The sequence below is a fragment of the Lissotriton helveticus genome, chromosome 9 (genome assembly GCF_964261635.1).
Source record: "Lissotriton helveticus chromosome 9, aLisHel1.1, whole genome shotgun sequence".
NCBI lineage: Eukaryota > Metazoa > Chordata > Amphibia > Caudata > Salamandridae > Lissotriton > Lissotriton helveticus.
The window spans coordinates 363,948,274-363,975,764 of NC_136070.1; the positions used below are offsets into that span (position 1 = coordinate 363,948,274).

The 27,491-nt window shown below is 47.7% G+C and overlaps 1 protein-coding gene across 2 annotated transcripts in view; it reads right to left on the reverse strand.

Annotated features, from left to right (window-relative positions):
- The window catches only part of DICER1 (dicer 1, ribonuclease III), a 561,110-nt gene that overhangs the window by 55,993 nt on the left and 477,626 nt on the right, over nt 1-27,491 (reverse strand). The gene's annotated exons all lie outside the window — the stretch shown is intronic.

The following is a 27,491-nucleotide window of genomic DNA, read 5'->3' on the forward strand; positions in this document are numbered from 1 at the left end:
TAAGGGTTTTACGCACTGGGATAGTATAGGTCTTTCCACGGTAGTTGACTTGCGGGACAAGGGAACGGTGGTGCCCTTTGAGCAACTACAACAACAGTACCAACTAGGTGCAAATGAGAAATTTAGATACATGCAAATACGTCACGCCCTATTAAAAGTGATACCGCCAGAAACGGAGCTGCCGGAGGCATCCCCGTTGGAAGACCAGCTACTCACGGAGTTCATGGAGGAAAGGGCCACCTCATTCACGTATCGGAAATGACTAAATAACTTACCAGACCCCACTGCAGCACTTCGAGCCAAATGGGCGACAGATGTGGGTGAATTCGATGATCAGGAATGGCAGGAAGCGATAGTGTCGCCCAAGGAGGTGGGAATCTCAAGTAGACTCAGGCTAGTACAACTTAAAGTCCTTCACCGCATATATTACACGAGAACCACCTTACACAAAATACAGAGAGCAACACACCCATTCTGCTTTAGGGGATGTGGAGAGGAGGGAACCTTTTTCCACATTTTATGGGACTGACCAGTTTTGGCGTAAAGTATTGCGCACCATATCTCAAACTACAAAAGTGTCACTCTTACCGGACCCGAGAAGGTGTTTATTAAATGTATTGGAACCCAACGATCTGTCCCGTCACCTGCAGAATTGGGTCACGCTGGGATTCATGATTGCTAAACGGGATGTTGCACAGAAATGGGGGGCCGAAGAACCCCCAACATTGTCATCATGGTGCGGGAACATGGACTTGACGATGATCACTGAACGAACAGTGTATGCTAACAGGGGCACCCCACGGAAGTGGAATAAAATTTGGACTATGTGGAACACCTACCGGGGAGACATTTATGACCCACTGCCAGAGCCACAGGGGGATAGTTCAGACGAGGAGGAGGAGGAAGGATGAAGACGTAGTGGGATTACAGGGAGGGTATATTAAAGGGGTGATACGCTATGCACACAATTACCAAAGACAGCTGTTAATGCTTACTGTGATTATACTATGATGGAAATTGTCTGATTTATGCCGTGATGTGTAATGTCACTTGCTTATTGTTTCAATAAAAACAGTTAAAAAAAAAAAGACATGTAAAAAGAAATTTTAACCACTCCAATATTAATATCAGAATCGGCGATCTATAAAATATTCATGATCGGCCCCAACGATTCATGGCATGGAATGGACAGCCCACCATGCCTGATCCGGGAGGTGACCTCCCGGATCAGGCATGGTGGGGTAGGTCTTCCGCTTAATAAGCGCGACACAACCTAGTTACTTTCACATGTCTATTCCATGCCATGAATCGATGGGGCCGATCATGAAGATTTTATAGATTGGCCACTGCATCAACTGGTACTACACCACTCAGGTGCATCTTGATGGTAAAACGAAAAATAAATAAATAAATAAATAAATAAAATAGGCTAATACACCACAGTACCACCTTCTCTTTAGTGTAGACACATACAAACACTAGGTCCTGAAGAATTGCCGCCAAATCCACCAACTAATAGGCAAGAAACATGTTGACCGTGTATAATTGAGCTCAACAATAATAATAATAATAATAATAATCCACATTTGTAAAGCGCACAATCACCCGTATGGGTCTATAGGTGCTGAGGGCCGTCGGGAAGATTAAGCAAGCTATTGCCCAGAGTCACATGGTACTTGGCTAATCTGCCGCCGGTGCCGGGGATCGAAACGTGATTCACAGATTCCGGAGTCAGTCGCCCTAGCCGTGGCGCCACACCTCTTCCACAATCTGCAACATTATTGCAGAGTCGCAACTTCACCTTTTTTAATCAGGATGGAAGGCAGGATCATTAAAATTATTCCTCCTGACTCTTCAAATTCCGTGTTTTAACTCACAAGGTCTACTTGACCTACACTTCTACACTTCTACACTTTCCAGGCCCCATACCCCCACTGCGCCAAACGGCAAGGAATAAAAGATTTCCGCCAAAGAACCCCTGCATAGGGTGTCCGTCGGGTATTGCAACGCCGACCCGACGAGGAGCATGCCCTATGATGAAGCATGACACCCAGCGGGTTGGGTGTGTGAGGGCCCTCATTCCGAAAGGAAGGATTCCCCATCCTCCCTCTAGTTTGGCACTTTAGGATCACACCAGCCTCATTTTTGTTATCAACCTCTTATTTCTCCCCCTTCTTAGGAACTGCATACCCTCTTTGTTTTGTACTTTAAATACCCACTGGAACAAACTTCCTTTTGGCCTTTGCTCCTGTCCCGACTTCCCTTCCTTCAAGAAGGGGCTTAAGACCTGGCTATTTTAGATTTTCTCCTCTCGTGCAGGGTAGCGTCAAGATGCTGTTTTAGGAGTGATTCGTCCACGCTACCTAGTAACTAAATCAATGATAAATAGATAGGCAGGTGGGCCATCTCGCAAATGGATGGAAGTAAAGTCCTAACAAGAAAATGGTGTTGTAGGAGAGAAAGGACAAATATCCAGAAAAAATATTTTTAGGACGCACATTAGCCAAAGCCTTTTGATGTTACTAAAATATCTATATATCTATGTATAGCCATCTCTCTATAATATATACCTACTTGTAGTGGCTTTTAGCCAGTCCTCTTCATCCGTTGATCTGATGTTGAAGCACAAGTTACTACTTGTGTAACGAGACATTAGTTAGTGAAAGATTCCTTACCTTAGAATATCCCCAGGCGTCAGACTGGATCCTGAAACGTTTTCGTCAGCAGTACCCCTGCGTGTCGGAAGGTGGCGTTGTGTGGCTCCGCGTCCGTCGCTGGCGTCGTATGCGCCGAGATGAAGTCACGGAGACTACTTAGGCGCCACCCATGCGCACTGACGTCAGTTCTGTACACAACTTTCCGCTCCAGGAACGCAGAGCCATGCAAGAAACTGACCACTGGTGCCATGAAACTAGGGCCCTGAAAGGGATGACCTTAACCCCTGAAATCAGTTCGCAGAACGGGGAGGATGGGTGGGGCGGTAAGGAATCTATCACTAACTAATGTCTCTTACTGATAGATCATTACACAAGTAGTAACTTGTGCATCTGAAAGAGGCACGTTAGTGATAGACTCCTTACCTTAGAATAGATACCCCAGCAATACCAGCCCCGGTGGTGGGTCTGCGAACAAGATTACACCAGAAAATCATGGAGAACAGAACGGCCAAAGAAGCCGTCTCTCCGGACTTGACTGTCAAGGCAGTAATGCTTGGTAAACGTGTTCAGCGAGGCCCACGTGGCTGCTTGACAAATGTCATGCAAGGGAACGCCGCGTCCTAAGGCAGTAGTGGCTGCTGTTGCCCTGGTAGAATGGGCACACAGCCCCACAGGAGGTTCCTTCTTAGCTCATGAGTAACATGTTTGATGCACATAACGATCCACGAGAGATGGCTTGTTTGTGCACGCCCCGACCTTCTTTGGCGCCCACGTAGCCAATAAAAAGTTGGTCATCCACCCGGAACTGTTATGTGCGCTTCAGATAGAACGAGAGTGTACGTTTTGGGTCCAGACGGTGGAGCCTCTCTTCCTCTTTTGAAGGATGCGGAGGAGAATTGAAGGTGGGCAAAGTGATGGTCTGCCCGATGTGGAAGGGTGTGACAACCTTTGGCAAGAAAGAAGAACGAGTCATCAAAACCACCTTGTCTGGATGAACAGAAAGAAAAGGAGGTTTAGAAGAAAGAGCCTGGAGCTCACTCACTCTTCTGGCAGAGGTGATAGCTACCAGGAAAGCCGTCTTTAGAGTGATAAGACGTAATGGACAGTTGTGAAGGGGCTCAAAGGGAGCGCATATCAGATAGGTCAAAACAAGATTTAAGTCTCATTGAGGCATTGTGAAAGGCACAGGAGGAAACGTGTGTGTAATGCCTTTGAGGAAGCGGTTAACAACGTGGACTTGAAAAGAGAAGGCTGATCTGGAAGCCGAAGGAAGGCCGAGATGGCCGAAAGATAACCTTTGATAGTGCCCAGAGCAGAGCCCTGCTGGGCCAAAGAGAGAAGGAACAGAAGGACCTCGGAAACACTCCACTAATGGGAGCCCTCCTCTCACATGGGTTGCCTCTAAAGAGGGGCAGAAAGGGGATCCACAGCCTTTGCTGTGCACCATGCCACAAATTTGTTCCACCTGCAGGCGTATACCCTCTTAGTGGAGGGACGCCTGGCTGCCAGAATGACATCACAGACTTAGGAAGGAAGGCCGAAAGCTGTCAACTGACGCCGCTCAATCTCCACGCATGGAGGTGGAGGCTGGACAGGTTCGGGTGGAGGACCGTCCCCTGCTGCTGTGACAGAAGATCCTCCCGGAGAGGCAGTCGGATCAGGGGATCGATGGCCATGCTGAGTAGCTTAGGATACCAGTATCGTAATGCCCAATCCGGAGCCACAAGGATGACTTGGACCCGATCGCGCCAAATCTTCTTCAGCACTCTAGGCAGAAGTGGTATAGGTGTACACAGACCACAGCTCCACTTGTGGCGAAAAGCGTCGCCGAGCGAGTGCCACCTTGGAAATTCCAATGCGCAGAACCAATGACATTGCGCGTTCTCTTCGGTGGCAAATAGATCTAACCAAGGCTCTCCCCACTGCAGAAAGAGACCTTGCGCCACGTCCGTGTTCAGACGCCATTCGTGATCCATCAAGCACAGGCGGCTGAGTTTGTACGCCCTGGCGTTCAGAGAACCTGCCAGGTGTTGAACCACCAAGGTAATGCCTTGATGTTCCAGCCATGTCCAGAGGCGCAGAGCCTCCCGACATAGGGTCCAGGACCCCACCGCGCCCTGTTTGTTGCAATACCACATGGCAGTGTGTTGTCCATGAACACCTGCACTACACTTCCCTGGATAGGGGGAAGGTATGCCTTCAATGCAAGTTGGATCGCCCGCAGCTCCAGAAGGTTGATATGGAGCCGGAAATCCGCTGGAGACCAGAGGCCTCTGATCTCCCCCTCTCCCAAGTGGCCACCCAATCCCAGAAGAGACGCATCCGTCACCACTGTGTGCTCCGGTTGGGGAAGGAAGAGGGACCTGCCATTGACCCAATCGCGATTCATGAGCCACCACTGCAATTGTCTTGCAATTGTTGTGTAGCGCCCTCCGAGATCTGGACAGGTTGCCCTGCAGAGCCCCCATATGCCATCTGGCATGTTGCACTAGAAGGATGCAGGAGGCCATCAGGCCCAGGAGCCGGAGGGTCATCCTGACTGAAACCCGGGATAGAGGCTGAAAGATCGGAATCGTAGCCTGAATATCCCGGACTTGCTGCTCGGGAGGATAAACCCGAAACTGTGTTGAATCCAGAACCGCTCTGATGAAGGGGAGCTTCTGAGAGGGACTCAGGTGCGACTTCGGCACGTTGATAGTCAACCCCAGCGAGTGCAGGAGGTCCGCCTTAGCCTGGAGGTAGGAGACGACAGCCTGAGGCGAACCTGCCTTCAATAGCCAGTCGTAGAGATAGGGGAAGACTGGAACCACTGATCTGGGCAGATGAGCTGCGACCAGTGCCATCACTTTCGTGAATACCCGAGGGGCACTGGTAAGGCCAAAAAGGAGCACAGTATACTGAAAATGCTCATGGCCTACTACTGTGAACCATAGGTAATGCCTGTGGGCAGGCAGGATGGGGATATGGAAATACGCCCATCCTGCAAGTCCAACGCTCCCATCCAGTCTCCGGGGTCGAGGGCAGATAGTACCCGAGTCAACGTGAGCATCTTGAAGTTCTCCTTCCGGATGGAGTGTTTGAGGGCCCAGAGGTCTAAAATAGGATGCAGGCCTTTGTCCCTCTTGGGGACCAGAAATTAGTGGGAATAGCAACCACGACCTACTTCTGGCACAGGGACCCTTTCAATAGCTCCCTTGGCCAAGAAAGCTGCAACTTCCTGGCGGAGAAGGGCCAAGTGATCCCCCGACATGCATTGGAAGGATGGTGGCATGGAGGGAAGGGTAGTCTTGAAGGGGAGTAAGTAGTCCCTTCGGACTATCTGCAAAACCCACCTGTCCAACCGGATGTTTTGCCATTGGGGGAGGTGATGGCAAATCCTGCCGCCCATTGGCCTCTTGTGGCCCTGAAAGGTCAGACTAGGAGGGCGCTGCAGGGGGCTTATGGGTGATCTGGCCCACCCGCTGGCCCCAAGACTCGCGTCGCTGGGTCCCACGTCCACGCTTGCATGGGCCGGTGGCTGGACTGTGTCGAACATGGTGGGGTACCCCTTCCATGGCCACGAAAGGTGTGAAAAGCAGCCTGCACGGTGCGAGAGGTAGTCGCGAAGCCCAAGGATCTGGCCGTAGTCCTAGAACCCTTGAAGCGATCGAGCGCTGAGTCTGCCTTGTCACCGAAAAGGAGACTGTCATCAAAGGGCATGTCCAGTAAGGTGGATTGGACATCCCCAGAGAAATCGAACGTCCACAACCAGCGCCTCAAGGCTACTGAGGTGGAAACAGTTCTGCCCTGAGAGTTGGCGGTAGCCAGCCCACATCTGATGGTGAACTTAGCTGCGTCTCTACCCTCTGCCACTGCTTGGGTGAGAATGGCCCGGGCCTTCTCCGGGCACTGTGGCAGCACATGCGCAACCATACCACACCATATGGATATAACTGCCAATGTGCATGCAGTGTTCACCGACCGCAGTGCTAAGCTGGCGGAAGAAATAATCTTCTTCCAAAGGTGGTCCTGCTTCTTGGATTCTCTATCTGGGGGAGCAGAAGGGAATGCCCCCTTTGAGGACTAGGCTTGGACCACCAAGTTCTTGGGGGTCAGGTGTTGGGTGGGCGGTGGCATCGGGCAATCATCCTATTCACAGGAGCCCCTGTGCTTGGCTTGGACCAAGTGCTCAGAAGGACATCAGTGAGGGCTTCATTAAAAGGCAGAAGGGGCTCCGAAGAGGAGGCCGCCGGTTGAGGGGGGGGGAGGGGGTTTGGGGAGAGCATACCAAGGTCCGGAGAGTATCCAAACTATTGGCATCACCCAGTTCCTTTCGTCAGAACGGTCCTTCAAGCTGGTCAGCCAAAGGGTCCGCAGACCCCTCCCAGTCATCCTCACCCTCCTCTGGCTGCCACTTTGGACGGAAAAGAACAACAGGAATGAACAATGGTACGAAAGTAACTTTCGGTGCCGGCACCGATGTCTATCGACATTGGTCCGGCGCAGTGTCAAAGTCGGGGTGAGGCTGGGGTCGATGCCTGGTCGGGGCTCAACCGACGTTGGGGGCGTAGTTACTGGAATCGGCGCCGGGGAAGGTGCAGCGAAGTCCACCGGAGACGATCCGGATCCAGGTCTGGATTCTTAGGGACCCTCGGGCGGCAGAGCCGCTGGCATCCATGGCTCATGGCCCCCAGCAGAGTCCCCGGGGCCCGAAGGTGAGCCGGTACAATCGGGCTGCCAAAAGATGCTGTGAAGCGCTTCGTAGAAGGCCTGAAGCTGGGCTGGGGAGCTCCAGCTCCGGGAAAAGTAGGGAAGCGTGGAGCTGTCCTAGAAGAAGGCTTCGAGGATGGAGCTGGAGAGCGACGAGGCTCCGGGTTCCATGTCGTGTCAGCCTACGGATGGGGAGACGTGAAGATTGATGGTGCTTTATCGCCTTCGTTTTGTGCTTTGACTTTACCCAAGACAAAGACTGGAAAGAGGAATGGTGATGGTGGCTCTGTGACCGGTCCAGAGACCTTCATCTTGACTGGGAACTCGAGCGGCATGGTACCGACTGCCGGGCCTACAAAAGCTTTCTGGACCGCTCCCACAAAGACTTCTGGTTCATGGCCAGACAGTCTGAGCACGGCTTCGGGTCTTGGTCACACTCCAGGCACCAGAGGCACACAAGGTGCGGATCTGTGACGGACATCAGCTTGTGACAGGAGTCACAAGGCTTGAATCCGGTTGGGCGAAGGGACATCCCTCGTGCACCAGGAGTCGAAGACTCAAAAAAGGCGTCGACAAAAAGTCAAAAAAGGTTAGTCAAAAAGTGAATAAGGCGCAAGCTCTTTCCGGATCTGCGCTAGGCCAATGCCACCTACCGACGCACAGGGGTACTGCTAAAGAAAAAATCTCCGAATCCAGTCTGACGCCTGGGGGTAATTCTAAAGTTAAGGAATCTATAACTGAAGTCTCTTTAAGAATATATAATATTATATATATATATATATATATATATATATATATATATATATATATATATATATATATATATATATATATATATATATATATATATTTAATACTATAATTGCTTTTAGGTAATTCTTTTTTTTCTTAAAAAATTCCAAAAGCAATTGCAAAACAAAACTTAAGGCTGGCAGCCAATGCCAGACTGATTGGTTTTGACAAGGCTTGTTTGCATAGTTTGATGCACTAGGATTCCGGCAGAGGCAGAAAAGTGGGGAATGCTTTGAGGTTCAATTTAGGTGAAAAAATTGGCACCACCAAGATTTTAGGCAATCAGTGGGCACAGAGGAAGTTTGTCTCTTGAAGCAGGTCTGCTGTGCTGTGTCGTCTGGAGGATCACAACAGCAGCCAACAAGGATTTGTCACAAACCATGAGCACTGGTTCTACTGAAGGGCAGCAGAGGCTAAACGAAACCAGCCAGTTGTAGAATCTGTCAGTACTTCAGCTTTGTACTTATCAGTTCCAGTACTTCAGTGGCCCGATGAATAACTGCAAAACAAGAAGCCACCTCTTCTCCAGTTGGGTCTCAAGGAAACGACTGCATGAGTTTAAGAGCTGTGTCCAGGCCATAGGCATTCAGCAAGTCAAGACAGACTTTTAGCCATGTAATATGTGGGAAGACTATCTGCCATACTGTATTCTATGTGCAGCACAAAGGAGGGCTGTTAGATAATGTTAAAATGTGAAAGAATGCGGCCTCCAAACTTACAGGTTTTCCATGCCTTAAGGTGTTCACACGGAGGAATATCTGGAAGAGGAGTTCTGACCTTTTCTCTAGTTTAAGTCAAAAATTTACTGAGACTGAGAAGTAGAAGGAGGTAACTTCAGGATTAGGACCAGCAGCATCAAGGGCTGTGCTCATGGCACAATCACCGGGTCATCTGGTGAGGCAGAGTTAGGAGGTCATTCATGGTGCTCAAGCAGCCTTGTGATGACTAAGAACAGGGTCAAATCATGTAAAGTTAAAAGCTGCAGACAGAGGAATGCTTGAGCATTTCAAAGGCTCTGTTGGGCTATCGATGTGCCAAAGGGGAACACACCAAGATGGGAAGGATGGATAAAGCAAAAGCCAGCACCTGCTCTAGACTGGCTAATGTTGCTGGAACCTCGGGATGCAGCTTTTCAAGAATAGGCACTGGCTCAGATGAATGCATCAAGGTCAAAGGTGGGGAAAAAATGCCAGCTTCCACACCGGTCACATGATTAGAGGCAACCCATGTGAGAGGAGGGCTCCCATTTGTGGAGTGTTTTAAATTTTTTACTTAGAAGACTCCCACTCAAATCACTTACCTCACAAGGAGACCGTATCCAAGTAGACTTCTGCTGCCCTCTACCTTAAGAGTATGAGGCCACATCTCTCCACATTTCTTAAGGATCCACAATTGACCTCGTTTGGAGTAAGATATAACAAAGCATGAAAGGTGACATTTTAAAAAGCATTTGGCCTTTTTGGCTACAGTTCCCTAAACTTTTTGCTTTACCCCTAGACCATTTTCCTGACATAGAGTTGCCAATTTAGATGCTTTGGGTACTTTGCCACTGCTGATCAATGTCAAAGTACAAGTGTTCCCTATGTAACGTGTAATGGTAATTGGTTGGACATGATTGGTATGTTTGCCTTACTAGTAAAGTCCCTAGTGATGTCCACTGTGTGTGCCAGGGCTAGTAATGCAGAGGTGCGCGGAGAAGGGAACTTGGACCTGCGTGCAGTTTGCTAAGTTAGCATGTTGTCCTGACAAGTGCAACCACTTGTCAGGCCTTACTTTCCCTTTTTCAAACACATTGGGCACCCCTGTGGCAGGTCCCGGGTAACCCCTGGGCAGGGTGCAGTGTAAGTAAAAGGCATAACATACTAAGGTGTGTGTTATGTCCTGACAGTGAAAAACACTCCATTTCACTGCTGAAAGGCTATCCTGCCCATAGGACAGAAGGGGGGAAGGCTGGGTGTTGTGCTTGTTAACCTAGTTTCCTATAAGTTTAAATGGAGAGGTGAAGTTTAGTATGTATGAACTCACAGTGTCATACCACATCTTTCTGTGACAGTGGTTTTGTCACGGTGTGTTCAGAAACCACTTTTTTAGAAAGTGGCTGAGTTTTGTGCTTTAAGCCTTTCTGTGTGTCTCTGCTGAATGTGGATTGACTGTCTAGATCTGAGAGGAGAGAGGAGCTGGGAGAGGTCTTGACCCAGGGAGTGGTTGATATGGCACCAGACTGCCCTGCATCTGGAGAGTAGGGGGAGGAGAAGCCCGGGAGGTGAAAAGGCCTGGGCTGGTGCTATAAACCAATTGATCCATCTCCTGCTGAGTGATTAAGGATCCAGACTCCCAGTATCAAAGGGATAAGGGTGACACTGGGAGGGAGACACCTAGAACTGATTTAAGCAGGGGTCAGGGACCCCCTGAGCACAAAGAACTTCAAAGACATGACGGGGTATAACTAAGAGAACTGAACCCCCCTAGAATTTGGTGTAGTTTTCAATGGCGAAATGGACAGGTCGAGTCTGCAAAGGCTTTGACCTCTTTTGTGGTCAAGAAGAACCTCTGCCAAGGTAGAAGTTGCTGAAGAGACTGCATGATAGGACTAACACTTGCTTCGTGATCTGGGGCTGGCCTGCAGTTTGTAGCTTTTACTAAGGAAGAGACTGAAGGGACATTGCAGTGGGTGGTGTTCCATCCCCTTCTTGAACAGGACTGCGCTTTGTGCAGTGCCCTGAACCCCAAGGGCCCGAGGTGAGCTGCCTCCCTGTTTGGAAACACAGGAACATAAAAGTTTCCAGAATAGTCCCAAGCAACACGGTATGCGAGTGCTTTTGCAGCTTGAGACCCTCGGAAGATGTGCCTTGTGATCATGGGCATACAAGATTAACTGAATCTCGGACGCGCAGGGTGCGTTTCGAGGTGCAAGCCAAGGTGTTGGTGAAGAGCTGCTGGTCGCTGTGTGCACCAGGAGAAGAGAGGAGACTCAGACGTGCAGGGTGCATGTCGAGCTGCAGCCAACATAGTAACAACATATAGTATCCCAATCGGTGCTATTTGAAGACAGTTAAAGAGGATATGCTATAAACATTATCAGAAAGGAGATAAGGAGACTCTTTCTTAGTTATAAATGTGCTCATGCATCATATTTATCCAAAACAAGAAATAAACAAGTAGTGAACAAGTAACAGTTGTAGCAGCACTGTAATAAAATAAATAATGCAACCCTAATTGTACTTGGTTTTCTATTGGTGCAAGTGATATACACGGTGGCGACGCAAGTGACAATGTGATCAGCAAAAACGGCGCAAGGTGACTGGTGTAGAAATATATACAGTGTACTGATGAAACAATGTGGTTCCAGTTAAATTGTCGTGCTTGGTTCCGCTTTGGGCTGGCTGTAGTTTGGTTAAACCACCTTGTGTGTTGCGCCTATGATTGCGCTGAGGGGTCGACGGCGTTTCGATCCTCATAATTTGGGATCTTCATCAGACTGGGTTGGCTTGTTGTCAGTGCTGTACAGGGGGGTAGAAGAACAGAGGGGGGGTTAGATTAACTGGAAGAGGGTGTGCGCGATAGGTGATAGAGATGGAGTTCCCGTGTTGGAGTACAAATATACAGTGCAGGAATGCACGAAAGGCGGCTGGGTATGGGCGGGCAAGTGTTAGGAGCAAGCTTGGCTCTTTTCCATGACTATGGTTACTGAGGCTAAAGGAGCAAGGTACAAAGGGTGAAGCTGTCAGTCCCATAGGTCAATATCGGGTAGCTAGGCACACGGAGACTTACCAACGATTTACGAGGGAAGTGATAAATGGGTGCATGAAAGTCACACCAAGTGCGGGGTGGCTGTTTATAACATATCCTCTTTAACTGTCTTCAAATAACACCAGTTGGGATACTATATGTTGTTACTATATTATTTACCCCAATCCCAACGTGGTTGATGGATCTTTGCTCCTGTGGTTTATACACGAGCTGCAGCCAAGGCGTTGGTGAAGAGCACCTACTCGTTGTGTGCACCGAGCAAAGAAGTTAGTCTCGGACACACAGGGTGCGTGTCGAGGTGCAGCCAACGTGTTGGTTGAGAGTGCCTGGTCATCGTGTGCACCAGGAGAAGAGGTGAGACTCTGAAGCGTAGGGTGCGTGTCGTGGTGCAGCCAAGGCATTGGTGAAGAGCGCCTGGTCAGCGTGTGCACCAGAGAAGAGGTGAGTCTCGTACGCGCAGAGTGCATGTCGAGGTGCAACATGGGGAACTGGTGAGAAGTGCCTGGTTAGTGTGTGCACCGAAATCTAAGTAAGTCTCCACAGTGCTGAGTGCGGGTCCCGGTGTCCACTGAGACAGCCGGAAGGAGGGCCAGGTCATTGGACCCTTAGAGTTAAACAGTAGCGGTCCAGACCGGCAGCCCCGAGGAGCTGAGCCGCCGGCCCGAGCTCGCCGTGCCCATTGACAGAGTTCTGGATCAAGGCCCAAGTCGCGGAAGGAGGAGAGGAGAGGAGAGTGGGGTTGCGCCCCCCCAGGTAACGTGGATCACCACCTGGGGTGGGGCGGGGTGCGGGCTTGGAGGGACACTCTCTCGGCCACTCGCTTCTGTTAGCTGCACGAGCCTGTTGCTTCGGCTATACCTTTTGAAGCATATAATCATTTACTGCATCAAATGCCAAAGTTCCTTTTTCATTGTTAGTACAAGTATTGATTTTTGGTGTCAGCGGCAAGACGCCCAGAACGGCACCATCCACGGTCAGGCACAGCCACATTTGTGACAGAAGCCGGAAGGAGCCTGCCGGCCCCCCTACTCTGCACACAGCACAGTGGGGAGGAAGCATCCGAGGATGAGAGTACCAGTGGGGAAGTCAGAGGACTTCCTACGAGGGAGCACCATCGCCCGAAAGTGAGTGATCTCTGTCTCTGTGCGAGGAGAAATACGGAGTGGGACGCTGCTAACCGTGCTCCGGACCTTGCACGCGAGCAGTGAGAGGCGAGTAATATTATCCAAAACAGCTAAATGGCCAACATAACTGCATCAGTGTTTGCTGCAAGACAGCTAAGGTCATCCACGATCTTCAGCAACACTACAACACAGAATGGCAAAATGAGTACAGGAGCAACTCCCTCAAATGGGGACAACATATATTCCTATTTTAAAACCCTCGTAAAATTTTAAAGAGGGGAACTGACGAAATGGTGGGAATGTGAATCCTTACAGAAATATCTGGATGTGGGCAGAGTACAAAGAGGGCTTTGTATACTAACAATGCCCAGTTATGAGAGCCCCCCTCGCAGAAATGCTTAAGGAGTGGGCTGCCCTGCTCGACAACGGAGAAACAGCGGCCCTCATCCTCCTAGACCTCTCCGCGGCCTTCGACACTGTCTGCCACCGTACCCTAGTACAGCGCCTCAGCAACGTCGGAATCCAGGAGAAGGCACTGGAGTGGACCATCTCCTTCCTCGCCGGAAGGACACAGAGTCCGCCTCCCCCCGTTCAGATCAGAAGCCACCGAAGTCATCTGCGGCGTTCCTCAAGGCTCCTCGCTCAGCCCAACCCTCTTCAACGTCTACATGAGTCCCCTCGCAGCCATTGCACGCCAGCACAACCTCAACATCATCTCCTACGCTGACGACACCCAGCTGATCCTCTCCCTCACCAACGACCCCGCCACCGCCAGAGCCAACCTACACGAAGGGATGAAAGAGGTAGCCGAATGGATGAAGAACAGCCGCCTGAAACTAAACTCGGACAAGACGGAAGTCCTCATCCTGGGATCCTCACCCTCCACCTGGGACGACTCCTGGTGGCCCCCCATCCTAGGCAGCGCACCTAAACCAACAGACCACGCACGCAACCTGGGCTTCATCCTGGACTCCTCACTCTCCATGACCAGACAAGTCAACGCCGTCTCCTCGTTGTGCTTCAACATCATACGCATGCTACGCAAGATCTTTCGGTGGATCCCCACCGAGACCAGGAAGACGGTCACCCAGGCCCTCGTCACCAGCCGACTGGACTACGGCAACTCCCTCTACGCCAGAACCACCGCCATACTCCAGAAGAGACTCCAGCGGATCCAGAACGCCTCAGCACGACTCATCCTGGACATCCCCCGTCGCAACCACATCTCCGGACACCTGAGAGACCTGCACTGGCTCCCGGTCAACAAGAGAATCACCTTCCGTCTCCTCACCCACAAAGCCCTGCACAACCAAGGCCCAGGATACCTCAACAGCCGCCTCAACTTCTACACTCCCAAACGCCAGCTTCGATCGACCGGCCACGCCCTCGCCACCGTCCCCCGCATCCGAAGAGCCACCACAGGGGGAAGGTCCTTCTCCTACCTCGCCACCAAGACTTGGAACTCCCTCCCGACCCACCTCCGACTGACCCAGGACCACCTCGCCTTCAGGAAGCAGCTCAAGACCTGGCTGTTCGAGCAGTAGCGGACCCCCCTCCCCAAGCGCCTTGAGACCCTCCGGGTGAGTAGCGCGCTATACAAATGCTTTGATTGATTGATTGATTGATTGATTGAACATAACGCCAACCGTTAAGCAGGCATGATGAAAATCCTCATCAAATATGCGCAAATAGAGAAAAAATCCTATCTGAGATCAAGGAATTAGAAGAAAGTATTGAAAAACATGGTAATCAGGATCTGGTACAATCCTTAAGAAAAAAAAAAAAGATGGAGACTAGATGGAGTAGAAGAAAGTATCATTCAGAAAAAAGTGCACACATTTAAGCGGGATAGAATTTATTATAAATTTGGACAAATTTACAATTTTGCTAGGGGGTTTGTTTGACAACTTACGAAGACAGTGGAAGGTGCAACAAGATCCAGTACTCTGACACCAGTACCTCAGATACAGACTATTATGAAGGGAGAAGAGTGGGTGGACATGCTACATTACAAGATGTATTAGATTTTTTTAAATTGGACAGAAGAACAAACCACAGACCATGGAGGGAGGGGGGGGGGGGCACAAGGCAAAAAGGATGAGGAAGAAAAGAAGAGGTGGCCAGGGAAAAAGGCAACAAAGAAGAGAACAGTGGGAAAGTGACAAGGACCTATTGAGAGACATTACCATGACAGTAATTAACTTGACAGATGTGGTACTCATGAAGGATGACTATAAAAATCTCAGTCTGGGAATATTACTGTGAAACAAATAATCTTGAGTATACGTAAAGCAGAACAGATGTGTTTAAATTTATTAGCAAGATGAAAGTGGCCTAATTGCATAAGATGAATATTAATAACCGCCCCTCACATGTTAATCCCAATATCACCCATATGGAGAAGAATCTCGTAGTGGGTGATATAGCAATAATGCAAGAACTATTAGACTTGGAAGGATATGATATGAGTGGCAATGAGCAAGAGAATGTAGTTGAGAAATTGGAAAGGGAAGGAATGTGTGTCTCGGAGAAGGGATGCTCTGCCCTGAAACCCATATCTAGAACTATGCCACCTACCATAAATGACGGTCTGGACAAATTGAAGATAATTACAGAACTAAGGCAAATGAGGCCTATAAGCAAAAACAAGAGTGCACGCAATACGGACCATAGCTACAAAACCACATTAGACAAATTGTCTAAGAATCAAGAGGTAGTAGTCAGAAGCTCAGACAAAGGGGGAAATATAGTTCTCTGGCTATGAAAAGCATACATGACAGAAGCTTACAATCAATTAAGGGACCCCACGTGCTATAAGAAAGTACAGTAATCACACTACAATACATTTCTACCCAGTTCCTGAGGCGGAAAGCCGGGAGCTGGAGGTACTATTGTATTTGCAGACACTTGTTGAAAACTTTTTAAAACGAAGCTTATTTTAGAAATTGCGTGGTGTCACTTACTCTGTGTTTTAACCCTGCACCACCGCCAGGATCTGCTATCTCTTGAGCGCACAGCCGATCTTAACGCTGTCACGCTTGTCACCATCCCCAGCGGCCGCCATCAGACCAGGCGTGCACGCTGACCACGCCCACTTAGGCCACGCCCCCTGATTGCGCTACAAAAGCGCTGACCACTAGCGCTTCTGTATACATTTCTACCCAGTTCCTGAGGCGGAAAGCCGGGAGCTGGAGGTACTATTGTATTTGCAGACACTTGTTGAAAACTTTTAAAAACGAAGCTTATTTTAGAAATTGCGTGGTGTCACTTACTCTGTGTTTTAACCCTGCACCACCGCCAGGATCTGCTATCTCTTGAGCGCACAGCCGATCTTAACGCTGTCCCGCTTGTCACCATCCCCAGCGGCCGCCATCAGACCAGGCGTGCACGCTGACCACGCCCACTTAGGCCACACCCCCCTCTGGGTTAAATATGTGCATTTACAGGAAGCGCAGCGGACGAGCGCAGCGGGAGCGCCGTTTGCGCGCCGAAGGCGCGCCTAAGGCAAGCCCGTCTGCGCCCGTCCGCGACCAGCCGGGACCCGGGGCCACAATCGTCGGCTCCCACCCCACCCAGAGCATGACCTACAGCTCGGCGGTCTTATACAGCATAGGTAGGACTGCCACCCCCCAGTGCTCCCATATCTTTGCTCCCACAGAGCTACCCGCCCGATGTTCGGGGTGCAAACACTTCTTCCGCAAATCCCCGTCGGCCGCGGCACAAACGTACCATATGTACGCGCTAAACTGCCGCTCCTTACCTAAACACAGCTTACAGATTGCCATGCTGCTCGAGGAGCAAAAACCAGACGCGGTTTTCCTGACAGAAACGTGGCTCACTGCTCACTCTGAACCAGACGTGGTTCAAGCCTTACCCGTAGGCTACCATATCATTAGAGTGGATAGACCGGTAGGGAGAGGCGGAGGTCTGGCGATCATTCTGAAGAACCAGTACCGATGCCGTACTACAGCAGAAACTATCCCTGAGTGCGAGAGTGTAGCATTCTGCATAGAGTTCAATGCAAATAGCTCTTTCTCCGGCACCCTGATCTACCGCCCCCCTGAGCCTGTAAAAGTGTTCCATAGGTCTCTTCCAGAAATTATAGCGGAAAGAATTCTTTCTTCCTCCAACCACACGATCCTAGGGGACCTCAATCTCCACTTTAATTCCCCCTCAGACCACATTGCCCAGGAATTACTAGATGATCTGGAAGCCCTCCAACTGTCCCAACTGGTCGCAGCCCCGACCCATGAAAAGGGCAATTTACTTGACCCTATATTTAGTAACTGCCTGGATCTAACTGTTGATCAACCCACCCCCCTTCCATGGTCGGACCATTTTTTGGTCCCATTTACCTGGGTCAAACACAAAACCCCCCAGCTACCGCCCCAAGTCACCACCAGGAGGAACTGGTCAAAACTCCCATCTGAGTCCTGGCTGCATAACCTGGACTCCACTCGCCCGTCACCCTGCCTAGACCCCAATGTGGCAAACGTCTACTATGAAAGTTGGATCACCCACTCGCTAGACTCGATCCTCCCGCTTCGTAGATCCTCCTCGAAGAGACTACAGAAATCAGCCCCCTGGTTCTCTGACTCTCTAAGACAGCTAAAACGCCTTTGCAGGCAACGAGAGAGAGCTTGGCGTTTAGACTTCCTCCCGGATAAAAAGGCTTCCTATAAAGAGGCGATCAAAGCCTACAAAGAAGGGATCAGAACGGCCCAGGCAACCTACTACTCTGAGAAAATACTAGAAGCAAAATCTAAGCCCAAAGAAATTTTTCAAATTATAAAGCAATGTTCCAGTGCCAACACGGCACCCCCTCCTAACAAAACCCAGGACCAATGCAATGAGCTTGCAGATTTTTTTCACAACAAAGTTCTAAAAATTTACTCTACCTTCTCAACTGCAGCCACAACCCCGGATGCGATTAAGCCACTTTCACCTAGACCACCTCTTCACCCAGACCAGCCTTCCCTCGAGCACTTCCCCCCTCTGGACCTCGACACTTTAAGCAAGGTGGCACGACAAGTCAAGTCGGGTTCTCCCTGTGATCCTGCTCCTCCAGAAATCCTGATGCAGGCAAGCGAAGCCACCCTGCCTGTAATCCTGGATCTTCTAAACACATCCATATCCACTTGCTCAGTCCCCACAGCTTGGAAGCAGGCCATGGTACAGGCGCTGTTGAAGAAACCCAGCCTGGACCCAAATGACCACTCCAGCTACCGCCCCATCTCACTTCTCCCTTGGGCGAGCAAGGTGTTAGAGAAGTATATAAACGCGCAGCTGGTCCAGTTCCTGGAGGACCACTCTCTATTACATACATCCCAGACAGGCTTCAGACCGAAGCATGGTACGGAAACCGCCTTGTTAGCGGTCACCGAAGAAACTAGAAGGATACTGGACCAGGGAGGATCAGTGGCAGTGATCCTCCTTGATCTAAGTGCCGCCTTCGATACGGTCAGCTATACCATCTTGCTGGACCGTCTCTATAACATCGGAGTTTCTGGTGACGCTTTAAGGTGGTTTGACTCCTTTCTGTCTGGGAGGTCGTTTCAGATCTTCGATGGAGAGACGGTGTCCTCGAGCAAACCCCTGAGCTGCGGAGTACCACAGGGCTCCTCCCTGAGCCCTGTATTGTTCAACGTGTACATGAGGCCGCTGGCGGGTGTTGTCGAACCATATGGCATTAAAATCGTGTCATACGCCGACGACACCCAGCTTGTGGTCTCGCTGGCCACGAAGAACAACAGGCATTCCCCAGCCGACCTGCTAAAATGCCTAGAGGACGTTAAGGGATGGATGACCAACTCCTCCCTAAAACTAAACGGAGAAAAGACGGAGCTCATGCTCCTAGGCCCAACCTCTTCTGTGCCTTTCACTTCCTTGTGGCCCAGTACACTAGGCCCTCCCCCCACCCCTAAGGAAAGTGTTAAGAGCCTGGGAGTGTGGCTGGACAACAAACTCTCCTTCTCCACCCAGGCCACAAAACTGTCCGCCACTTGTTTTGGCCTACTTAGAATCTTGAGGAAGGTTCTCCCGCTACTTCCCCTAGAGGTCAAAAAGGTGGCGATACAGGGTCTCATCCAGTCTCGCCTGGACTCGAACAATGCCCTATACGTGGGGGCACCTGAGATGACCCTCCGAAAATTGCAGGTTGTTCAAAACTGTGCAGCACGCACCCTGCTGAAAATTCCGCGCACCCAGTCAGCCAGACCTGCTCTAAAAGGTCTCCACTGGTTGCCAGTGAGGCAGAGAGTGGCCTTCAAGGCGCTGTGCTTGGCGTACCGCGCCTTCTGGAAAACGGGCCCAGCCATTAACACCGACCTTGTCACCCCCTACCACCCTAACAGGAACCTTCGGTCGACGGAGGCGTTCCTCGCCGTTGTCCCCAGAGTGAAGCGAGCCAGGTCTGGGGGTAGGCTGTTTTCTTTGAACACCGCCAGGCTCTGGAATGCTCTCCCCATCTCACTCCGGTCTAACCCAGACCTCCTCTCATTCCGAAAAAACTTAAAGACACTGCTGTTTGCCAAATCCTATGTACCTTAGCCTCCCGTCACTTCCCTGCTTCAACTCAGCGCTTCGACGCCTACGGGCAGCAACCGCGCTTAACAAATATTTTTACATTTACATTTACTACAGAGAAGTTGAGCAAGGCTTCAATGCAGCACTTGTAGGATGGAAAACAGAAGGGCCTATTAATAGTGAAGAGTATAGTTTTCTGAATGTATAAGAACCTAAACTTCCTGTATTTTACTTAATACCTAAAATACACAAAGATGCAAAGAAACCTCCGGGTAGGCCTATCAATGCAGCTCAGACAAGCCCCTTTGAGAGTGTATCAAAATATACAGATACATTTTAAGACCTTTCGTAGAAAGGCTACCATCCTACATCAAGGACACAACAGAATTTCTAAAGCATATGCAGGCCACACAAAGGGAGGATGTCATGTTACTTATGACTTTGGAGGTACAGTCCCTGTACACAGGTATCAATCATAAGGATGGAGTGAGGGCTACAGAATTTTTTTTTAATCTTAAGTTATTGGAAATGATGAGTTGGTGCTTGAGACACAATATTTTTTACTTCAATCTTGACCTTTTTTAACAGCAACAGGGGACAGCCATAGGTACATGTTTAGCAAACTTACATATGGGATGATGAGAATATTAAGTCCTCTACAAATACCCACTAGACAAATGGATCAGACCTAGATGGCTATGGTTAAGATTCATAGACGATATTTTTGTAATATGGAAAAAGCAACAAGAACAGTGCTGAGCTGTTTGTAACACACATCAACTTGAATGATTTGAATCTTAAAGTTACCAGCCATAGCTGTTTGTAACACAAATCAACTTGAATGATTTGAATCTTAAAGTTACCAGCCATATCAGTGCCAATGGAGCAGACTTTTTGGATGCTAGATTGGAAGTTAAAGAACACCAACTAGGAACCACATTATATAGAAAATCAAGTGCATTTAATAGTACACTACATGCCAAAAGCTTCCATCCAACATCTTTGATCAACAGTATTCTGTATGGGGAGTTCCGGAGAGCCAGAAGGATATGTAATACAGAAAGTGGTTTTAAACAGGCCAAGGAAGAAATGGTTATGAGATTCAGAGAAGGATGCTATAGCACCAAAATCTGACAGCACCTAGCAATAGAATCAAAAGAGTTAAAACGTAATCTCTACTCTTTAGGAGCAAATGTAAGACAGATAAAGACAAAATAGAAAACGTTATCATGACACACCATAGCTCACATCAGAGGTTGAGGAGTGTACTACACTACAGGAACACTGGCATTTGCGTAAAGTGACCCAGTAATAGGAGAAGACATACCTAAAAAACCATTGATAACCTTTAGAAGAACCCATTCAATGTGGGATAGTTTATTTTGGAGTGATGTGAGAGTAGAACGAGGTACATGGTTACAGCCAAAAGATGTTCTTTCCGCTGTAACAAATGCAACGCTTGCAAAAATGAGAAAAATATAAAAGAAATAGAAATGAAAACACATAGAATAAAGGGTCAGTATACATGCAAATTTGAGTATGTGGTATACATCTTAAGGTGTGGATGTAAACAGATGTATGTGGGGAGTAACGCTCTCCATGTTCACAAGATAATGTTACAACATCTACGAGCGATAAAAACAATGATACTAGCTATTCAGCAGCAAGGCACTATCATGAGGTACATAGTGGTGATGAGAAAGATCTGAGATGCAGTGTAATTGATAGTGTAACATTGGATGAGAGAGGAGGGAATAGAGAGAAGAAGCTGAGGATTTTGGAATCTAAATATATATCCTTGCATTCGATAGCAAGGAACCGAGAGGCCTCAATCTTGATGAGGAAATGTATGTGCATCTATAATAAGGAAGTGTATGCTGTTGGAACAATATTGTAAATAAAATGATAGTGTTGTACATGTATTTAGATATTGTGATATAGTACTAGTCTGACCTGAGCCTGCGAGCAGCAAAGGTGTCTTATCAGATATACAATTCTGATCAATATTTCATGTGTCTTTGTTGCAGAGTAGAGACTATGAGGCAAACAAGATTAGACTTGGAAGATGTTCTAGAGCATCGATTCGTAATAGTGTATTTAGTTCCAGAATCACTGAAGAGGTGATGGAAGGGAAGGTCCATTGGACAGAATTGATCAGCAAGTACCTTTATTTTGAGTGTACATTAAATTTCCTTTCTTTTTTTGAATTACTTATTATTTGATTGTGATATATATTAAGGAACTATCTAACTAGGCCTACTTGGGCGGTACTGTTGAGTCTGGAAACTAACTATAATTTGTCACTCGTACGATTACAAAATACGATGCTTAATCATGAAGAATGTTGCCTAAAATACATAACAATGTAGATTTATATTTGAACCCAGTAAGTTATGGAGACTTTATTGAAGTAATGGAAGTAAAATGCGGAGTGCTGTTTCCATGCATACAACCCTGTTTCAATACGTGACTATAAAAAGTATTTTTAAAAAATGGCGGTACACTGTTGGCAAAGGCTACGCTGAAACGCGTCTGTAATAGACTGTGGCTGCAGCTAATACCCGTTTGAAGAATAAGATCTCTGTAGGTATAACATGCTACAAGATACATTTTATACAGTGCTCCTGCGTCGATTCATTTGTTCCTTCAGCGCATATGTGCTGTTGTACATTTACATCAAAGGCCTTACAACGATACTTCTGCAGGTAGCACTGGTCTCTCGTGAGGAGCAATGGTAGTCTCGTAGTGTAACAGAAAAAAGACGGTACTTGCCATGTCATCAAAGGAATAAAATCTTTTATCGCGTCAATTGCCGAAGTTCCTTTATCATCGGGAGAACAAGTGTTGATATACATACAGCATACAGCATTTTGGGACATGTAGTACTGACGCACTGGGCGTCCTACATGTTCAAACTTTTAGCAACACGAACTTTCGCTGCTTGGGGGGCGGAGCTTGTTGACACCTTGCAGGAGGGGACTAGGTATTTAAACCGGTGAAAACGCCCACATCCTGCTGAAACCATTGGCGCTGAAGAAGGCAGAACTACGAGCCGAAATGCATTTGCCCTTTAATTGGTTTTACCTGCAATAAAGAAACCTCCGCTATCCCCCCTATTGTGGCCTCTTCTTCTTGCTCGTGGAGAACGCTCCATATATATATATATATATATATATATATATATATATACACACACACACAACAGCAACACGCGCTCCTTCAGCAGCGCATAACAGGCCACACCAACAATGCTTGAAAAGAAAGTTCTTTTTATTTCAAGACCAACAGGTATTACGCGTTTCGAGTCGAACGACTCTTAATCATATGCCACGCTGTTACATCAGTGGGTTCGTTGGCTTTTAAAACGTAACTTCATAGACATTGAAAATGGACAAACGTCTGTTCTTCGAATCTTAATTTTATAAGGGCAGTCAGTTGTTTGTTTAAGTTCGTAATTCATATAATTTTTGTCAATGCCGTGAGGGTAAGTACAATTTTAAACTTCGGGTTTCTAGTTTCAACCACCAAATTGTTCTATGATGCATGTATTCCCTCGTTTCAAAATTCATTCATTTTTGTTCTCAAAATTACAGGGACTGTAACTCCCATGGTGCACCATAACTGCCCTTTACCTTTTTTTTGTTGGTTTCAATGTCGATTTTGGCAAGACTCTGCTTGCTTTACTGCTTTCCGAGTGCAAAAACTTGCTTCAAAAGGGTAATCCATTACTCAGTCGCAGTATTCAACACCATAGTCCCGCTACCACTGAGTCCTTTTACAGCTTGTAGTCCCCCTTTCAAAGGTCAATTTCTTAAGCATGAAGTGTGTAGGGAAAATCCACTCGCAAATCCTGGCTGTTAAAATGTTCATTCCTCAAGTTGAGGCGGGCCTCTCAATGTGGCCCTTCCATCAAAACTTTGTTATATATATATATATATATATATATATATATATATATATATATATGTACAGTCACTGAAAAAACATAGGTTTCAGGGGCGTTATAGTTAGTTGGACATTTCACTCGTACAAAACCAGTGAAATTCCCCCGTTATAGTTAGTTCAGCTAACTATAACTTGCGCGCCCGCAATGCACTGCTGATGACGTCACATATTACATCACTCATGACATGGTCAGTGACATCACTCATGACAACACTCATGACATCTCAAATGACATCACTGATGACATCAAGTGAATGTGTGTTTTTCTGAAAATTAAATATGTTTTATATATGTAGATCTCAAGGTCGATCGAAGAATAAATAGGTATACGAGTGTCTAAAGGGATGATTTTTTTTGTAAAATTGATTGTATAACTGACTGATCAAGTGTATCTTAGTGAATACAAGGGTTAGTGAATAATGTTTAAATATGTAAATATCTGTACCAGTCTCTCGCTATGTGTCTAAGTGGCTGCATGGATTGGTGAGTAGCTACATGAGTGTCTATATAGGTTATTAGTTGGTTTTTTGAGTATCAGTAGGAGTGTCTGTATGGTTCGGTGAGGGGTATTACTTAGTGCATAGATGCATGAATGAGTGACTCACTGTATGTGTTGAAGACAGAATGTGTGCAGGACTGTATGGGTGGATAAGTGTATATGGGTGTGTTAGTGAGTGAATGACTATCTCAATAGTGTCTTTAGGAGTAACTACATATGTTTTAAACTAGTATATGTGAGTATTGGTGTATATCAGTCAATATATGTGAAAGTGAGAGATTGGAAGAGTTCCTATATAAACTAGTATGTGTTTCTATAAGTGATTGCTTAAGAGAGTAAGAATGTGCAAGTGTCTGTACAAGTAAGTGTTGTGGTTCTGAAATTCTGGACCCTACTGTTGTCCCGGTATCGAGGTCCGATACCCGTGTCCCGAAACATCAACGTACCATGACGAATTTGGTGTCGACGAACCGATAATGATTAGGACATCATTCCTATGCATTTGCGTCATGATCGAGACATGATAACACCCCCGAATCGTAGTTTCCGTCCCGACCCCTCAGACTCCATTTTGTAAACGGTATCCATCTTGTGTCTTGCCCTCATGATAAGTCAATTAAAGGTCGAGCTTGATCTAAAAGGACACGTCCACCTTCCCTGACTTCCCCCTGACCTGTCCCAACTGACTCCCTTGCCTCCAGCCAAACCTGTTTGGGCAGCTCCTCGCCCAGTGGTCAAACACGATAGCATCAATGCACAACATACCACAAACAATTCACCTCTTACAGATCATGTTTTCTACACACATACACACCTGTCCACGCTCCCTGTTTACGGCCAGTTTTATGACTAGGAGGTGCCTTCCTTTATTGGGGTTTCACCGATATCTGATGGGAGTTCCGGGCCTGGCTAGGTAATCTATCACGAATTGGACATCTAAAATACGGGCTTGCCTACATGACTTCGCTCTTTTGTATTATTGTAGAAATATGTGTATAGCCATATCATAAACTCAAGAATTCTTGCCTGCAGCTATTATTTTTGTATATAAGGAGAAGGCTGGTTCTGTAAAAACGAACAGTCTCCTGAGAACACATGACCCGTGCTTGTCGTGCTTCTAGGACACCTGTTACTTGGTAGCTATCAATAAAACTTGATCTCTGACTGCGACTAGAAGACTCCGTGTTTCTGTGGTCCGGAACAGGGAGAACTCAGAGGTCTTCGGGTGTTATCCCCTGGCACCAAACGGGTTCCTAAAAACCCGTTACCTCAGTTGGCGCCCAACTCGGGGCGGTATCAAGCGGCGACGGTCCAAGCCAGATGTTCGTGAGGAGCTTCGTGTGAAAATTCCAGAGGACGGCCAGCCACTTCAGCGACCCCTGTATGTCAACGTGGTTCCGAAGGTCTTTGCTGCGAGGTTCCCCGCGTCCCGACGGCTACGAAGGACTGCTGCCCTGACTATCGCCTTGTTTTGGACCCAGTGATCCTTGGTAGATCGAAACGATAGACGAGTCTTCTAGCGACGTCACCGATCTTCAAATAATTCAATTAAGTATAAGTGGAGCGTCTCCCAGTCCTTAGTCTGTCCTTAGTTTTTGGTATCCTTGAGATACGCTTTGATTTGGTACTTGCAAGCCCCAAAGCCGAAGGACTTGTGTATTCACGAGAAATATCGTAACAGATAATCCTTTGAAGTTTGAAGCTAGACTAGTGAGCAAAGATGCCTGGTTTTAGCAGACTTGGAAACTTGTTTTGTCTTGGTTATAGTAAGGACTCCCGATTAGAGGATTCCTGTCCGGTTCCTCCGATTGGAACTCCAACATATGAGCTCTATGTAAAGCACGGCGTAGGTCCTATCACATATAATGAAGTGTGGATAAAATACACCCGCAAGGATGGTGTTTTAAAATGGCCCCAATATGGTAGTTTCGACTCAGAAATATTAGATAACCTAGAGGTCAAATTATTCAAGAGAAAAGCCCAGCCGGCGAGGTTTGACTCTTTCCGCTTATGGCGCAAAGAAGCCAAACAGAAAGAAATAAAATTAGCAAAAAGGAATAAAAGAGGTAGGTCAATGGTGCAAGCTGCCGTTGCATACAGGGATAACGAGGAAGAGCAGGAAAACGAACAAATACTTAGGAGCAAGAAACTAGCAGTAAATAAATGCTACCCGATGTTACCAAATAAGGGACAAGGTCAAGAGGAGAGATCCGAGAAAGATCCATTAATGTCCCACTTATTAAGCTCACCTCCACCGTATGCGTTAGACGCTACTACAACACCAAAGCATTTTACTATACCGCGTCCCGGCGCACGTAACCCAGCTCTTGCACAAACGCCAGCTCCTCTTCAGCTGGTTTCTACTTCTCCGGCGCAGCCTTCTCAAGGGCCGCCATCTTCGCTACCTACTCCATCTACTTCTACGACTTTGCCTACAGCTCCAGCTATTGTCTATGATACTATGTCTGCTACTACTTCAACTTCATCTGCTTTTGCCTCTACTTCTTCTTTGCCTCAGCCTGTTTTTTCCGATGCACTTGCTCCTCCACAAGGTTCTCCTTCTATTAGACAAAGGGTGACAGGTACCGTCACTGGTCTGCTTTCACCTTTCTTTGGGTCGCCTAAAACGACCCCTAAAACAGAACATAGACAGTCCCGTAGTCAACTGCCTGATTACGAGGAAAGAAAAGTGCTGAATGAACTAGCCCGTAAATGGATTACGGATACTGTTAGATATGATGTTCAGTCTGTTATGGAAGTTTTCCGTCAATGGAATGCACCCACTCAGAGATACGTATTCGAAGAAATGTGTGTATATCTGGGCGAAGATGTGAAGACAAATGATCCCAAATACACAATGAACGAACTATGGCGTACACGCTTTAAGTTCTATGAAGGTATGATTATAGGTGCAGATGTTGAGAAAGCGATAGAGTTATTGCTCTCTTACAGGAGTAAGGGAAACGTCTCTAGATCATGTCACGAAGACGATGCACCAGACGGGAAAAGAGCGAGACAGTACCCCATGAGAGAGGTTCCTCCGGTTTGGAGGGAAGGTGATGCGAATGCGAATCCACCAATTCTGCCTCATTTCCAGCGTGTATGGGTACATGTCCCCTGGAAAAGATCCGATGTCTTAGCACTCAAGCAGACACTGCCTGATCCTCGTAAAAACCCGACTGGGTATTATAAGGAGTTATCACAAACTGCAAGCTCATGTATAAAGAATTTAGCGGATATCGACATGTTGTTTGGGAACGTTGTTCCACATCCGTTATGGAGCAAAATACGTCATACGAACCATGACCAAGAACTAGGTGACTCATGGGCGAACATTGCCGTTATAGATGCTAGACAAATAGGTGGTTCTAAACCTGAGCCGTTAATAGCTGAACTTCCCGGTAGAATTATCGCGTACATGAAGACGATAATGCCTGAAGTACGCGTAAATTGGGACAAGCTATCTGCGTGCAAGCAGAAGAAAGATGAGAATGTGTCTGACTTTCACAA